The sequence below is a fragment of the Ictidomys tridecemlineatus genome, chromosome 1 (assembly GCF_052094955.1).
Source record: "Ictidomys tridecemlineatus isolate mIctTri1 chromosome 1, mIctTri1.hap1, whole genome shotgun sequence".
Classification (NCBI taxonomy): domain Eukaryota; kingdom Metazoa; phylum Chordata; class Mammalia; order Rodentia; family Sciuridae; genus Ictidomys; species Ictidomys tridecemlineatus.
The window spans coordinates 209870244-209887211 of NC_135477.1; the positions used below are offsets into that span (position 1 = coordinate 209870244).

A 16968-nucleotide genomic window follows, 5' to 3' on the forward strand; every position below is an offset into this window, starting at 1 on the left:
AAGTATCAGATACTTTATGTACATTACCATACGGATCCTCTTAGCAAGCCCAAGGTAGGGTCAGGGTCCTGGCAAAGCACAGACTCACATTCAAATTAAGTTAGTTGAAACAGATAAATAAGTGGACTCTTTATATATGGGAGCAGTTGTAGGGATCCATAAAAAATAGTGCAATGTCCTTGAATTAATAACAAAGAAGCTGACCACCTCAAAGCATGGAGGGTTGAGGAAAAAGTAGAGTTTCCAGAATAAAAAAGGAAAGAGTTATGGATACGGGGTCACCCTGAGAGCCACAGTGACCTTCAGTTGAGGGATCCAGATGGTCAGATAGGATCCATGGGAAGCTAGCCATAGTCATAAATACCCTACCTTTGCCCTGCCCTTCCTCCAGTCTCCTGCTGGGAAGGAGCCTGCTGGACTCAACCAGAAGTGACTGTTGGAAACACATGTAAGCCTGCTAAGGCATTCTCCTTGGGTCAGTCTCCTGGGGGAACAAAGAAGACTGGAGAAGGGCATAAGGGAACAATCTCCTGCACAGGTGTGTGTCTCTGTCACCTTTACTCTGCACTTGCTCACTGTTTTAGGAGTGATCAAATTAGCTTTGGTCAAGCTCGACAGTGGCCCTCAGGATATGTAGAGCTGGGATTCAAGCCTAAGCCAACTGATTGCAGGACTCATTGTCTTACCTGTGATGTCGTCCTATTAGAGATGAAAGAGACCTTGAGGGAGTTCAGTTTTATCCCCTCCAAGCTCAGGGAGCCTTCTGTAGCACACTTTTTGGGTGGTCCTTTGGCCACCACTGATGTATCTGTCTATGTAGGGATAACTGCAGTCATGCATTCATTTTGCTCTCCATTGGGAATTCACTTTTGTAACCAGAAAGTTCTTTCTTAGATTGGGGTGTAACATTTACTCACTTAAAAAAAATATATATGAAATTCTGAGTTTTCTTTCTACTGTCTTAGATTTTTCTCTTTAGAGTATGTAGAGAAATTCCTCCCTTTTCTATTTTTATGTTTTTCCTCTTCTTGACCTCCTTATTGTTCTTTTCTATTTTCGGTTGTATGATTTGTGTGTGTGTGTGTGTGTGTGTGTGTGTGTATTCCCTGCTTTACCCAGATGGCCATCTCCCATAGTCTCCTTCATCTTTAATCCATCTTTAATCAGAAGAGTTAAAAGGACCACTTGGACTATAGATTTTCTTCTTTTCTAAAGGTTGAGCTCTTCAAAAGCATGGGGGGTATATTACTAAGCCTGTCAAAGGTTGTCCAGTCTTGTGTGACTCAGCGGAAGTGGGTGGTGGTCAATGAAAGTGGTCCCTCCAGGAAGTAGGCACAAGTTGTGACTGGCCACAGCAGGCCCACACATATGCTTTTTTGCATGCCATAGTGGGAAGCATGCTGGTACCCTTCTTTACTGGGGGGCAGTAACAGGATATCTCAGAACTGCTGGTACCTGGAAGCCCTTCTTATTGTTTCAAGGAACATAGGATGTGGTCTCTTTTTTAGAATAAAAACATGATGAAATGAACTCTGGTGATGGTGTCAATGATAATGATAGTAACATTTGAATTATTAATCCTTAAGTTACTTTCAATAGTTCTTATAAATTACTGTTTGTATCCAATGAATGCTTTTTGTGTTTTTATAATTATAAGTGATTTTTATGAATATTTTACAGAAGTAAAATCAGAAGAATTATGAGAAACAAACTTATTAGAAACTTTAGCAATTTGAACTTGGAAAACTCCATTTTTTATTCCATATTAGTTTAGAAGGTATAATGTCTAAAATGTACTTTGAATGCCATTAACTGGTCATCAGCTGTCATGCACGCACACACACACATATACACACAAACACACACACACAAAAAAAAACAAACAAAAAAACCCCACTTATTCTTGTAATACTGATTCCAAATTTCAAATACATTTCTATAAGGTTTGTCTAGTCATTAGTTCTGATTTTATCTTCTTGCAGTTACATCATCAGAGTTTAATACTTTTGAAGACTTTGATGGCTCATAGTTAGTTTGAGCTTCTTTGTTTCATAATTAAAAAACATTTTCATGTTTAGATTTATAAATATCATTAGAATAACCAATTTAACTGATTTTTAAATCCCATATTATCTATTTTTTTACATTCACCTCTTTTTCCTATGCATGCCTTGTCCAATTAAGATTCATATCAAGCAAATTTTGTTTCACAATAATCATATGAGACAAAACAATGTTGTTACATGTTAATTTAGCAAAACAGAATGATCCAGGTTCTGATCATAAAAGATTACATGATGAAGTTCTTCTTGTGAGTGACTAATTTATTGAGAATACCATACTTTATTTTTTTTGTTTTTACCAATATATTGGCAAGTCATTGAGTCCAAAATTTTGAGAAAATTTGTATAATATATCATCATCTGAAAAGTTCATAGCCTGATTTTGCTTATTTTGAAATCTCTTTATGCTAGTATTATAATTTGTCCAATAATTGTGAAACATCTATACATTTCCTTTTATTTGTCATTGTGGATACAAAATGAAAATCATGAGTTCTCAACTATGTTCACTGAAAAGTGAAAAATAGTTACAAAGATGTAGTCTTCAGTCTTCTCTCAAACCTTCCAGAACAATGCTATAATATGGGCAAGATAACAAGAGACTGAAGGGTGATGCAACAGTGATGATTTATTTCATTAGTGCATAAACATTTTAGAAAATTCTATCATTTTTCCATTTCATATTATCATATTGTCTTTAAGTATAGCAGGAAATAATTGGTGAGTAACCACAAATTCATTACCAAGATGACAAATAGCAAATTGTTTCATGATATAGGAAAAATAAAATCACTAAGATCTCATCATATATCTTAGATATATAAAATTGCAAGAGAGAATTAGTTTTGTCTTATTCTATTTTTTAAAAAGTAAAGTTTCTCTTTGTCCTTTGGTAAACTTCTAAGGAAGCATAAAATCAACAAAATATCAATCTCTACAAATAGAACTCAAAAATGAAATTCAAAAGATAAAACAAGATCTTGTGTTCCCTGATGTTATACTAAAGTTACTATGTGTTAGGAACAAAATGCTAAGACATTTATAAATATGACCAAAACCAGCTAAAGGATTTTAAAAAATGATAGAGGGCTGGGGTTGTGGCTCAGTGGTAGAGTGCTTGCCTAGCACATGTGAGGCACTGGGCTTGACTCTTGGCACCATAAGTAAATAAATGAATGAACAAATACTTATCCATCAAAACCATACACACACACACACACACACACACACACACACACACATACATATACACACACACACACATATACACACATACATATACACACACACACACACACACATATACACACACACTCTCTCTCTCTCTCTCTCTCTCACACACACCACACACAAACACACACACATAAATGATAGAGTTTCAGTTTGGGAATAGGAGAAATTTCTAGGGATGGTTGCCCATCTCTAGAAAGAAGGTGCTTACGCCACAGAAGCTATACCTTAACAATGACTGTAACAGTCAATTTTGTTATATGCATTATCACAGAAAGAAAAAAATAATCATGTTGATTAAATATCTATTTTGTGTCAAATATCTGATTTCATTAGTTCAGTCATTGTCACCAGCATCATAGGACTTAACACTTACCTTGAATAAATGCTTACAGAGACTGAGTTGGCCCCAATCACAGCTGGTCGGTGGCAGAATATGGGTAGAATTTCATCATAAAGACCCCAGAGCCTGCACATTACCATGGCTCTTGATACTGTGCTGTGAGATGGCATAGGTCAAGGAAATGGCTACAAAGGTTTTAAACTCTTGTTTGTGCAGTCCACTCTAATTCCTTTTCCCAAATTTTCAGTGTGGTCTGAGATTCCTAAGATACCTCTTAGAATCCCTTCTGTTTTATTTTAAAAAAAATATTTCAAGTAAGACTACACACATTTTTGGCCAAGGTAGCTGTTGATACCCTCAGAAGAAAAGACAAGCATGCCCATGTCCCAAGTCAAGGGAAACAGTTCTGCAGCCCCACCCCAGTCATGATGTGCTCCAGCTGAACTTAGTGTGGCCTCCTGCTCCAGACTCTGCTTTTAAATGGTCGTGACATCTTCCACTGCTCCTAGTTGCACTCCTCTGTTGGGTGGTAGTAATTCTCATGAATTTGCACTGGTTCTAAGGTGTTGAGCCCGATTTGATTTTGTTATGTTTATGAGGAAACTGATAGTGATTAGCTGGTTTTTAGTGGGATTGTTTTCTGTGAGTTGGAAAAAGAATTCTAAATATGTATATGATCTTTACAAATGAAACACATAAAGAAGCACTATTATTTTATTGTAGTAAAAATTACATAGATGTGAATAAACTGAGTATGAGTAGACAGAAAGATAATGTCCATCATTTGAGTGGACAATAAAATATTATTATTCACAATTCTAAGATCAGTTGTTTAAGTGTAGTGATGTAGTTGGGATGAAGGGTAGAGGTGTTTCTCAGAGCTGAAGCTCCTGTGTGGGTCAGCTGAAGGCAGATTCTACTGGAGATAATTGGGTGAGTGGTCATTGTAAGTAATTAGGAGAAAGAGTATCTATAGCACTCAGAAGGCCCAGCTTAGGCTGAAGGGTGACAGAAAGAACCCAAATTACTTATTTAATGTGTTTCTTAAGGTGTCCTGGGCCTGCCTGGATTGCAGTGCAGATTCTCGTGTTCCACCCTCAACACAATGAGTCAGAATTCCCTGGGTAACTCTCTTTCACAGAAAAGCCTGAAAATTGCCAGTCTTCCAGCTTCTCTTCAAGTGGAAGGATGAAGTGGAAGACAGTAGAAGAAACCAGACCAAGATTAAATGCCAGGATTGATGGAAGTGTTAGGGAGTGTGTTGCAGGCTCTGATGGAAGATCCAGGAAACAGGCATGCAAGAAGAGCGGTCAAATGGAGAGAAGGCTTTGGAGACTCAGTTTACTAGTTTGGTTAGAAATATGAAAAATTGAAGCAAAAGGGAGGCAGAGGGCAGGAACTTGAGAGCCTGAGGCAAGAAAGGCTCTGGGTAGGGACAGTGGTCCCCACCATTCAGGGTGCCAACAATATAGGACCATACAGGACCCACAATATGTACAAGCCTTCCTCCACCTGTCCTTGGCTGGAAGGTCACTGTTTTAGTCCACTTTTCACTGCTGTGACCAAAAGAAATGATGAGAAAAATTTTAGAGAGGGAAAAGTTTATTTGGGGCTCATGGTTTCAGAGGCCTCAGTCCATAGGAAGCTGATTCCTTTACTCTGGGCCTGAGGTGAGGCAGAACCTCATGGTGGAAGGGCGAGGAGATGAAAAGAAGCTCGGAACATAGCAATCAGGAAGGAGGGGTGAGGGAGAGATTGATCTCCACTCACCAAAGAGAAAATATAAACTCCAAAGGCATGTCCCCCTACCTATCTTCAGTTACCACCTAGTCCATTCCTATCAGTGGATTAATCCATTGATTGGGTTAGAATTCTCATCATGTAATCATTTAACCTCTGAACCTTCTTGCCTTGTCTTGTACATGAACTTTTGGGGGACACCTCATATCTAAGCCATAATAGTTGAACTCACAAATCTTACTGTGGCTTTCCAAATAGTTAGAGCAATGGGAGGTCCCGTCAAAAACCCAGTACCCAAGTTTCAGGAGTGGGCACCACTGCAATGTAACAGACTTTCTCAGGGTGCTCAGCAAACAGAATTGCTTCGTGGGATTGATGGAAGTGAAACCCACCCAGCTGACTTCCTAACGGATGGTAGTAAGAGTGTGTCAGTGTGAGCAAAGCAAATGGGACAAGTTGAGAAGAGAATCAAGCAGTTGGGAAGTTTGGAATTTATCCTGACTGAGGGCAACAGGGAACCATGGAACGGTTTTAAGATATAGGGCAATATTAGATTTGTGTTAAGTCTAAAAGGTACTATAGCCGGGCTAATTAGTTTGATCATATTAACAAGAATTAGAAGTAGAGCAAGTTTTTACTTTCTCATTCGTTGCCCAAACAAAAAGTAGACATTTTGAGGAGTCTCACGGTCCTTAGCCTCCTGAGTCACATGACTAGGGTTAGCTCCAGAATCCTTATTCCATACTGTTCACCTTTTCTGATCTTTGTAAGGGAAACCGAGGATTTTTCCCTACTCTAACTCAAGCAGGAAATGGCCTTGGGGTGAATTCACCTTTTGAAGTTTTCCTGTATATTCTTATTCTTCTAATTTCCAGAAGTGATGAGTACAAAAGATATAGAAATGTCAATGGCATAAGAAACGCCAGTGAATTAGCTCACTTTTGCAAAAAGAAACACATGAAAAATAATTGAAAATGAGTAAAACTGGTTATCTATGGGAGTCAGTGGGAACCAGGAATAAGAAGAGGTCACTTTTCTGAATATAATTTTTTATTTAGTTTTGAGTTTTAACATGTGTTAATGGTTCACATTTCCAAAAAATAAAATTAAATTAAGAGGGACAGAAAAATATGAAGAGTGAATTTAAGTGAACAACAACAAAAATAAAAAAAAAAACCCAGAGAACTTTTTATCAAATGGAAAAAAATCACATTAGAAAAATTACTGAACTCACTTTTGAACAAAGTATTAAGAATATACCCCCAATGTGATATTTTTAAGAACAAAAGTTAAACTGTAAAGAATTCTTTAATCTTTTAATAAGTTGTTGATATTGTGTATTGCAGGACTGAATGCATGAGTAAAAATACCAGGGATTTTGGGAATGTGCGTTCTCATTGTGGAAGAAGGAGATACCAGTGTGGATTGAAAAGTGATGATTCTTTCCTGAATTAGTTATTTCTATGATGGTTCCAAAAAGGTAATTAATTTCTAGACTTCTTGCTGATTTTTCAGTTGGTATTCTGTAAATAAGAGCTTTCTCTGTGAAATTTTAAAATATCAGATTATATTCTACCCCCTCTCATGTGTCAGAACCATTTCTTTCATATGTCATTTTTTAAAGTATTTTTTATTTTTTATTTTATTGTAGTTGGACACAATACCTTTATTTATTTATTTTTATGTGGTGCTAAGGATCGAACCCAGGGCCTCACATGTGTTAGGCCAGTGCTTTACCACTGAGCCACAACCCCAGCCCTCATATGTCATTTTAATGTTCAAATCATCCCAGTTTTCCCTTAAAGCTGGATCTGTGTCCTCTTGATGTGTTTTCACTATAATAAGAAATAAAGTTTTGAAAAGAATATTTATATTGAAATGAAGATAAATTTAATACTACAAAACAAAAGCAAATTAAAAAAGAAAACTAAAGTCAACTAAATGCAATGTGAGATCTTTGATTAAACCACACACACACACGCACACACACATGCACACACACACATCAGCTGCATGAGACTATATATGAACAAAAATTGGAGAATTTAAAAAATTATGTCACATTATACCAACATTAGATTTCTTGAGTATGATTATTGTACTATGGAAATGAGGAGAATCTTTTTGTTTTTTTGAGAATAAACCAGTTTAGTATGTAGGAATATATAAGTGTCATGAAAGATGCAAGCTAAAGCAACTAATTCTCAAATGATTAAAAATGTGTATATGAGAATATAGAGAAATAGAGCAATTTCCGGACAATATGAATGATTAGTGCATCTAGGGGAGCAGGTTATATGTGTTGCACAGTTCTTAGGATTTTTCTCTAAGTTAGAAGTTTTTCAAAATAAGAAGTTGGGGAGAGAAGAAACATCTGGGCTGAATGAGAAACAGTGGAAAGCAGGGCTGGGGCTAAGCTAAAAACTTTTAACATCTGCAGGATGTGCTAGAAGGTCCCAGAGGGAAGTACCACATAGGAGGTGGCTAGAAGCAAAAAAACAGACTGTCTGGGGCATAGCTCACTCACCATGCTTTAGGGCCTGCAAGTCCTGGAACTGCAATGATGCAGCTATTTGTTTTAAACACATATGTGACATCATTTTATTTCATACTCATACTTTACTCAGTTTCCAGGCCCATCAAAAAGTTCAATCACTCAATGAGAGGCACATTTATTGGCTCATCTCGTGTGTCAGCTTTCCTTTGCTGTGACCAAAGCACCTGACCAGAACAACTTAGCAGAGGAAAAGTTTATTTTGGCTCATGGTTTTAGAGGTTCAGTCAAGGGTTAGGTGACTCCATTGCTCCAGGCCCCAAATCAGGCAGAACGTCATGGTGGAAGGGTGAGGTGAGGAAAGTTGCTCAGCTCATGGCAACCAGGAATCACAGGAGAGGGAGGGAGATGCCAGGAATAAATATATAAACCCCAAAGTCACGTGCCCAGTGACCTATTTCCTCCAGCCACACCCTACCTGTCTACAGTTACCACCCAGTTAGTCCATTCAAATTATCAATTCATCAAATGAATTAATCCACTGATTAGGTAACATTTCCCATAATCGAATCATTTCACCTTCTGCATTAACCCAAGAGCTTTTGGGGGACAGCTCGTATACAAACAGTAATACCTGGCGAGATGGGTTTAATCCAAAGCTCTTCACAAGTGATTTCAATGTTTCCTTGTTAATTGTACAGTGGAATCACAGTTCAGTGATTGTGGGAGAATGTATCTAATGTATTCAGGGACTAGCAGTGGGGCCTATTTTCTGTTGAGTGTGACTTTGTTGTTTTTATCTGATGCTTACCACCCAGTTTCACACAGGAACAGGTTTGCCTCACCACCTGCCCTGCTGCCCCCTCCCTCCCCCAGCCCAGATGCAGATTTGTATTCCTGGCATCCTGCTATTATTTGATGAGCTTTAGGAGGCTCCAGTTCTTGTTTTGTCCCCAGGAGTAAAGCAGCAACTGCTTTAAACTGATAAAGACAGGATTTTGCTGCCCTATAGACAGTCATTTAAACTCTGTGATATGTGGCCACTGCCTTGAAATTCAAGCAATGGAAATGACATCATTATCAGCTGACTCTTTATGATGAAAAATGACCCACATTAGGAAACAATCTGAACCCAAGGAAACTTCAGTGATCAATCATCACAATTATAATGTGCTGGTCTTTTATGTAAATCCAACCCACAGTGAAATCTGGTTTGGGTGGGGGAGTTGGTAGAGGAGAAATCCAGTGGAAAAAGAACATTAGTACAATGTAATTAAGCAAAAGGGAAAGCTTCAGATAATATATGTTTCCCAGGGGACCATCGCATGCTGCAGGGGCTCTGACAGATCTAAGCTCAAAGTGTTGCATCATCATCATCATTAAAAGCATTTGTTAAATGCCCAAAGCTACACAGAAATGGGCTGGGCTTCCAGCCACATAAAGTTAGTTGTAGCAGGCCAAGGCCCTCCCACTGGGAATTTGAGCCCTCCTGGGCTGCCTGTTTGATAGGGAGGGAAAGGGGTGTCCCTTCCCTGCAGGGAAGCAGTCACAATCACAAGAGGACAGAGGACAATGCTACAGTTCCACAGTGCCCGCCTTTTCTCACTCTACTTGGTCCCTTCTGGTCATTTGTGCTTTTCAAAGCTATATGGCCAGCCACAGGCACATGGTGGCCTGAGTAGGAGAGAGAAAAAAGTGGGACTGTCATAATCCATCTGCAAGAAGGTGGATTATTTTTGGAGAGTAAAGGAGGTGGAGACTTTGGTGATGAATCTTGCCATCTAAGGATACACATGATTGCACGTGACCATCTCCATTTGACCACATGTGGACCTTAGTTTGTGTTTTGTCTATTCTCCTTTTCTCAGACTTAGAACAAGGGATTGCATGTGTGAATGTGTGTGAGGAGGTGCAAGGGAGGTGAGGAAGGACAAGAAGATAATTGGTGTGGCTGTGTTAGAATGGCAGAGGAGAGATTTATCAAGGCACCTCCAAGACTGCATATCCTTTTCCAGGCACTACCAGGCTGCAGGCTCAGCTCAAGGCAAGATGGCCCTGGACTAGCATGTGCTCTTAAGTGTGATCTTATCTTGGCCTCCATCTGGTGATATTGGGTCCTCTTCAGTCTTCTGGAAAAAGTTTTCTCAAATCTGCCTGTAAAACTTCTCTTAAATGCACTTATCCTAAAATCAACTCAGGTTATGTGAACCTGGCCTATTTCCACCCCTAATGTCCAGTACTCACCTGCAGGGTTCAAATAAACCTCTCCCACCTGCACACCTCGAATATCGAAATTCCCTTGAGGACTATCAACCTTCTATTGAATACACATGCTCTCCAACGCAGCTCATTAAGGCTTGTGTGCTTGTGATTTGACCGCTTTTTATGTCAGCTGAAAACAGGTCTCAAAAGAGTTAAGGGAAGATTATCCCAGCATTGCCCCCATAAACAGAACTGAGCTTAAGGGCAGGGGCAAGATAGGAACTTTAACGGAAAAGTAAGATCTATCACGACTTGATGCTGACCCAGAGTCAGGCACTGTTGTGTCTTCAAACCTATCCTGTCTGTTGATCCTCACAATCAGCATATGGAACTTCCATGAAATAGGAACCCAAGGCTCAGGGAGGTTAAGTGACTTACTCGTGGTCACATCGTGGTGAGCAGAGCTGCTGTTCAAATCTTGTTTAGTCTGACTTTCAACACCTGTCCTTCACCATCACCAGAGAGGAGGGGCATCCAGAGGAGAGAAGGTGGTCAGGCTTTGGAAGGAAGTTCAGATTGCAGTCACCTCAGCCCTGCCTCCAGCCCTATGTACTTCATTTGTCTCTGGGTTTATTACAGATATGTCACAGTGGTGTCATAGTAGCCTTCAGAGACCCATGGTCTTGCCAGCAGAGCTCTTACTGTTCAGGCAAAAATGACTCTTAGAGCAGCCACAGGATCTTGCCCTTGGATGAAGCCAAGAACCCTCCCCGGGACTCCTTTGAACTTATAGTGCTGGTAGCTTCCTAATCCCATGTACGATGGCATTTTAAACTGGCAAATGCCCAGCTGATAAATTCACAGAGATTAATGAAATCACATCTTGGGATCTACAGACGTCATTGGCATGCTCCAGGTGACCTCAGTTATAGTCCAGTGGCTGCTTATGGACCGCTCCAGCATTCAGATAATTCAGTGTCAACGCTGCGTTGAGTTCTCTCACTGAGCCGAGGCAAAAATTGTGCTTTCTACCAAGGAAACGTTCCTCTTCGTTCTGGGTTAAAAATGAAGTGATGAAACCATTTTGGAACATGTTTTAATATATAGTCAGCCTCTCCTCTTTCCCATGTAGTTGACATTTAATCAAGGAGCTGTCCCTGAGCTCTCCACAGTGGCCGAGCTCCTCCTCATGCTCTGGGTGGTGGCTCTGGCTCACTTTGAGTGTCTACCTCAACTGGGTACAGCTTCGGGTCTGATTGGAGAAGGGCCATATGGGACATTTTGAAATAATCATTTCATAGCTATAGTTTTAATCATGCCTTCTCTGATGAGTAATCCACACATGGTTACCCAAAGATACCAATTGTTATCAGTATTTTCTTTCTCAGGTTTTGGGACAAGGCGAGGGTGAAACAAACATCGCTGAATCTGTCTTGCCTGTCCTTGTGGGTATTGCTCTTTAACCAGCCCAGGTCTTTCCTCACCATGCAGCAAAGACCAGGGCCATGGTGGACTCAATGAAAGTGTGTTGGAAGAGACAAAAAATAATTGTGGCTAAGAGCATGGAGTTTGTATAGAAAAGTCTATCTGCCTTGGTTCATAAAATCCCCATCCATTCATTTGTAGCTTTGGTGAGAATATTATTTTATGGCTGAGTTCTATGGGACATGTTATCATTAAAATCACCATTGTATTTGTGTTCAACCGTCTCACACAAAGGAAATCACCTTTCATGTCCACTTTGGGTCTACAAGCTGGAAGAGTAAAGAATCCCCCAGAAGTTCTTGGACTTAGTTTTTTCCTCTTAAGTCCTCTCTTACATGGTTCATATTCATGACCAGATTCTCAAACTGGAGGTTTTTCATGCCTTACTTACCTTTCACCCTCTTCAGAGCCTATGCATTTGGAGGCTTCTAGTTAGAGTCAGATGGGATTGGAGAGTGCTGGGTAGCGAGTATGGTAGGGGTTGTGGTGATCAAGCCTTAGTGAAAAGAAGTAACAGTGTAGTGTGTAAGGCAACAGACATACTGTGCCTTTGGGAAGGCTCAAGTAAGAGAAACTGTGGGGAAATGCATTGGGAACTATGAAATCGTGTACACATGTATATCATAGCTCCTGGACTTAAGTTGGATCAAAAAGTTCTTGAAACAAGACAGTCTAAGTCTGGAGCTTTGTTAAAAAGATATTCCTTATTGATTTTCCTCCTAGTGGGATTTCATCTGTACTCTTTTGTCTTGTGTCTAATTTTTCAAGATATGGACCATTTGAAAATATCTGTGCTTTAATGATGAGCAGCGCCTCTCCCCATGCTATACCATGTGGAAACAGCTCAGAGCCTGAACACTCATCATTGAAATCCAAGAATCAGGTGTATGTGCTGCTAAGGCAGTTCCTGCCTGATTGCCACATGTGCCCCTGATCTTCTCATTTTCCACACCTGCCAGGCCTTGGAGCCACTGCCATCTCAGCGCCCTGGTCTACAGAGGCCTGGGGCTATAGTTACAGCTTCACTGAGTCTGCAGGCCTTTCAGAGAGATGGTTTGGGAATTATTATAATGTCTACCACTTAATAAGTGTTTACTGCATGCCAGGTGCTGACCTAAGCACTTTATGTGCTTTACCGCATTAAATCTTTAAGACAGCCCTGTGAGGTAGGAGCTATTATCATCCCTAGTTTGTAGATAAGGAAACTGAGCTCACAGAGCTTTAAATTAATTTTCCAAAGTCAGCTGTTGATACAGCACAGGTCAGGAGTCCTGTGTGGGTCTGTCTGACTCCAGAGGCTTCTCTTAGCCCAGAATACTGCCCCAGCATTTGGCTGAGCTGTGACTGACAGAGCAACCAAAAACAGCAGCAGCACACTTGGTCCTGGGAAGCATCCTCCTCTTAATGAAAAAAAGACAGGCTAAAGACTGAGGCTACATGTGACTTCCATCTCATGGCACTAATGTGCCAGACCAACATCAGTCCTAAACTGAAAAAGGCACAGGCTGATACAGCAGGGCTCAGATCGGATAGTTGGACAGAGTGCATAAGTGCTATGGGTCCCTTGTCCAAAAATATATTCATTAAATGTGTAATTAAACATTTAAAATATTTATTTTCCAAATAACTACCCCCAGTTTTTTTTTTTTAGTTTTAAATTGGGGTTGGATGAACTACAGATTCTTACAACTCTTCCTTTTGATGTCTGTGATTCTGACTTCCTATTCTTCATTCATAACTTACAAGTTATTGTCTTATATGGAAGGAGGGAAGAAAGAAAATGGAAAGAGAAAGAAAAGAGGTTTGTTTATTCAAGGCAAGGGAAGGGAGAAAAGGAATGGGGAAAGCTAACTATGATCCAGGATTGAGTAAAGGAGCATGAAACCGACGACTTTAACGTCTTCTCCACCCACCCAACACCATCCCATAAATCTTTACATTCCATTCCATTAAATGTGTCAGAAATGCAACTGTGCTTGCAAATAATTGCTGCCATTGAAGGCATCCGCCCCGGCATATCCATTTGAGCTCAAAATAACCCATGTAACCTAAGAGTAAATTGGTGACTGGACACTCAGTGCCAAGCATAATCTCAAGCAACATTTAACTAGGTTCAATATTTATTTCCCTGCCTTGAAATGATCTGGACTCGGTTCAGACAGGACCAGCCCTAATTTTATGGTGCTCTTGGACTCTTTCCAGCAACACGAGGGCTCAGATGTCAGGGAGTTCCAGAAAAATGAGATCCCTCACAGATTTCACAATTTAAGGCACCCTCCTCCCAACATTCTGCAACATGTGGGCCTTTTGACTGAGATGAAGCTTTTTGAGAGAGATTTGAACACCTTTAGTAGTATGCTTCATCTGCCCTCCAACCCCTACCTCATCCCTGGGTAAAGTTAACCTGTTTATCAGCTTGCACAAACAAAATCTCAGAATAATTACAAGTAGGAAAAGAGGCAGTTTACCATTTCTCAAACACATGACATTTCCCAAACAATTATGGGAGCCAGATTTGGGAAGCTTTGGGCCACATTAAAACAGCAGATAGCATTCCTGCAAATTTGATGGATACAAGGATACATTAAATAAATAGTAGCCAATTCTCAGGCTTTTGTATCTCAAATGCTCAATCAATAGAAAACCAACCAATTTTAGTGTACACCAGAGATAAATCTTAAGATGGCAGGATTGACTTATAGCACCCTGTTAAAGGGGTATTGAACTGACATTGAGTGACCTCACATTCAGCCATAACATTTATTATAAAAGTCTGACTTGCTTAAGTGAAGTGATTGATACCCTCCTTTAAAATGCAGCCTTTCATAACTTTTACTTTGGAAAAGACTCAAAGACCTCACTCATAAAATCAAACATTTTGTTTTATTTTTTCTTATAGTCTTTATTTAGCATAACAGCAAGATTTCTAGACTCTGTGATACTTAGTATCATATCCTAGGAACATCTTTTATTAGCTGGTAAGCAAAATTTAGGCATCTCTAAGGCAGAGTTTCCTTATCTATAGTATTGGAAGTCTTGAGTTGGACTCACATAAATTAATAATGGATCCAGGCACATACTCAGGAAATGTTAGTCACTTTTTTGTTACAATAGTAATTATTGCCATTATTATTTGTCATTTTGATCCTGACTTTATATTTCCATAGATCATTATGCTAATAGCAGAAGTATTCATAATAACCACAATAACTATTTAGACTTTTGTTAATACATAGTAGATGTAAGGCACTGTGCTCAATGCTTTAAATATATTCTCTCATTTAATCCTCATAAAATACCCTAAAAAGGTAAGGTTGTTATCCTAGTTGTTAGAAATGAGAAAACTGAGGCTCAGGGAAATAATGAAATTGCTCAAGATCACACAGTTGGTCAAGATCCAAACACACAGCATTACACGGGCTTGCCTGTTCCAAGTCACGTAGGTTACTGCTTTGTGTCCTATTACACATTTAGGGGAACAGAAAACTCTAAAAATTTGGGAGGAGTTGCTTCATCTCTCTGGACCTTGGTCTTTTCATCTGTCAAATGAAAAAAGTGGGAGTAGATTACATCAGATATTTTAGGGATTCAGGATTCTAATGAAGTTAATTGTTGAGAGAGAGACAAGTTTGGAAAACATATAAGGATTTTATAATATTTGAAATGGATTTGTGTACATATATGGTGTGCAGAATGTCAGTACATGTTCCATACTGGCTAATTCTGTTTTTCAGCTGTCCTTTCTGACTCTGCTATAGAGGAAGCTGTCCACTCACCCAGACGTGCTTATCTGCAGTATATGTGGTTGGTCTTGCGTTTGCTAGCATAATCTTTAATTTGGATCGGTCTTTACTTCCTACTCCCAAACTTGAATCTTCAGAGACACATAACAATAATGCCTTCTTTCCAAAACCCAAAATAAATTCCCCGGCCATTCTGGGAATAATGTTGTGATTAAAAAGTTGTTTACATTTGGTCCTTGCACTTTGGGTGAACAGAAAATAAAACCACTGATCGCTGTTGGTGTAGGGTTAAGATGTTTAAAATATTTCACATCCTGGCCACAAGGTAAGCAGTTTCCAAATATAGTCTGTTTTGAGGCTTGGCTTCCAGGGTGGAGGTGGTGGGCCAGGTAGGAAGAGGGGGATGGAAGGATCTAGAGGTGATAGAAGGGAATTGAAACCTCACCTTTCGGTGGGAACCAAGCCCAGAATGTTTCCTGATGGCCTGCTACTGTGGCCCAATGCCCTGGACATAGACTCAGTGCCCTGGTTCTGAGCTCTCACTCCTCCTCTTGAAGACGGTTCTCTGCTGGGCCTGGCCTCCTGACTCACTGTTTATTTGGGGAGTGTCGAGGGCATGGGTAAATATTGTATATACTGAGGTGGCTCTTCAAAATTGTCAGGACATTGCCACATTTTGACCTACTTTTAGAGGATTCGGGACAAAGAAAAAAAAATGGGAGAAAAAAAATCACCTGCCTTCAGCTCCTAGGACTAGTAGCTTTATGTTGTGTTTATATAGATAGTAACCATCAGGAGGATCATTTGATCCACCCCAATAATTCCAACACACTGTAAATTATTGGGGGGGATTTGAATTAAACAATTAATTGACTTTAAGGATAAGAGTCAGTTATATGGCAGGATTGAAAAAATAATTTAAATGTGTTTAATTGATTCCATGTGCAGACACAGATCAGGTTGGGGCTCAGCAGGTGGATGAGGGCATCCAGGCTGACACTTCATGCTTTCAACCAATTCCAGGAATATTATCAGGAATTCTAAGTTGGACAGGCATTTTAGAGATTTAAGGGGCGGGGGTAGAAGTTGGTGGTGCATTTTACGATGTATGTCAACATCACTTATCAGAAACCAAGGAAACTCTTTAGCTGAAATTCATTAGCCTTGACTTTGATGGTTTGTACTTCATCATTAAAAGCCAGTAGAAAGTCACTCATGGATGGCTTTTTCCATGGGAGGATAGTGAAATAAGATCTTCTGTCCTTGAAATATTTACCAATATCTGATCCACCCAGCCATTCAAGGAAAGCGAACGAACGAAATAAAAATGTCTATTTTTCCTGAGGTCTCCCTAAACCTTGCAGTTCAAGTCCTGTCAGTGATTTTACCAAACCTGTTTTTCAGGGGTTTGAAATCTCATAAAAATTAACTGCAGACTTTTATGCAAGTTAAAAACAGAATTCATGTGGTTCTTTAAAAATCTTATAGGTCTTTAAAAGAAGGACTAATAAAAATACAGCTTCCTAGATGGCTTTTCCACGGATACTTGGCTTGTTTGTTTAAGGACCCATTACGGCTCAGTAACTCATCTTACCCCACCCCCAGCCCCAATCCCAGAAGCACACAAAGTATTTTCAGTTTTATGCAGAGCCATAAATGGAAAATGCC

The 16968-nt window shown here is 39.7% G+C and overlaps 1 long non-coding RNA gene across 2 annotated transcripts in view; it reads left to right on the top strand.

Moving 5' to 3' along the window:
- Window positions 1-402: 402 nt before the first annotated feature.
- LOC120885601 (uncharacterized) overlaps window positions 403-16968 on the top strand; it is a 220967-nt gene continuing 204401 nt past the window's right edge. For both annotated transcript variants that reach the window (XR_013423263.1, XR_013423262.1), the window contains exons 1-2: window positions 403-538; window positions 6723-6856. This is a non-coding gene — a long non-coding RNA (uncharacterized LOC120885601). The remainder of the gene's footprint in view (window positions 539-6722; window positions 6857-16968) is intronic.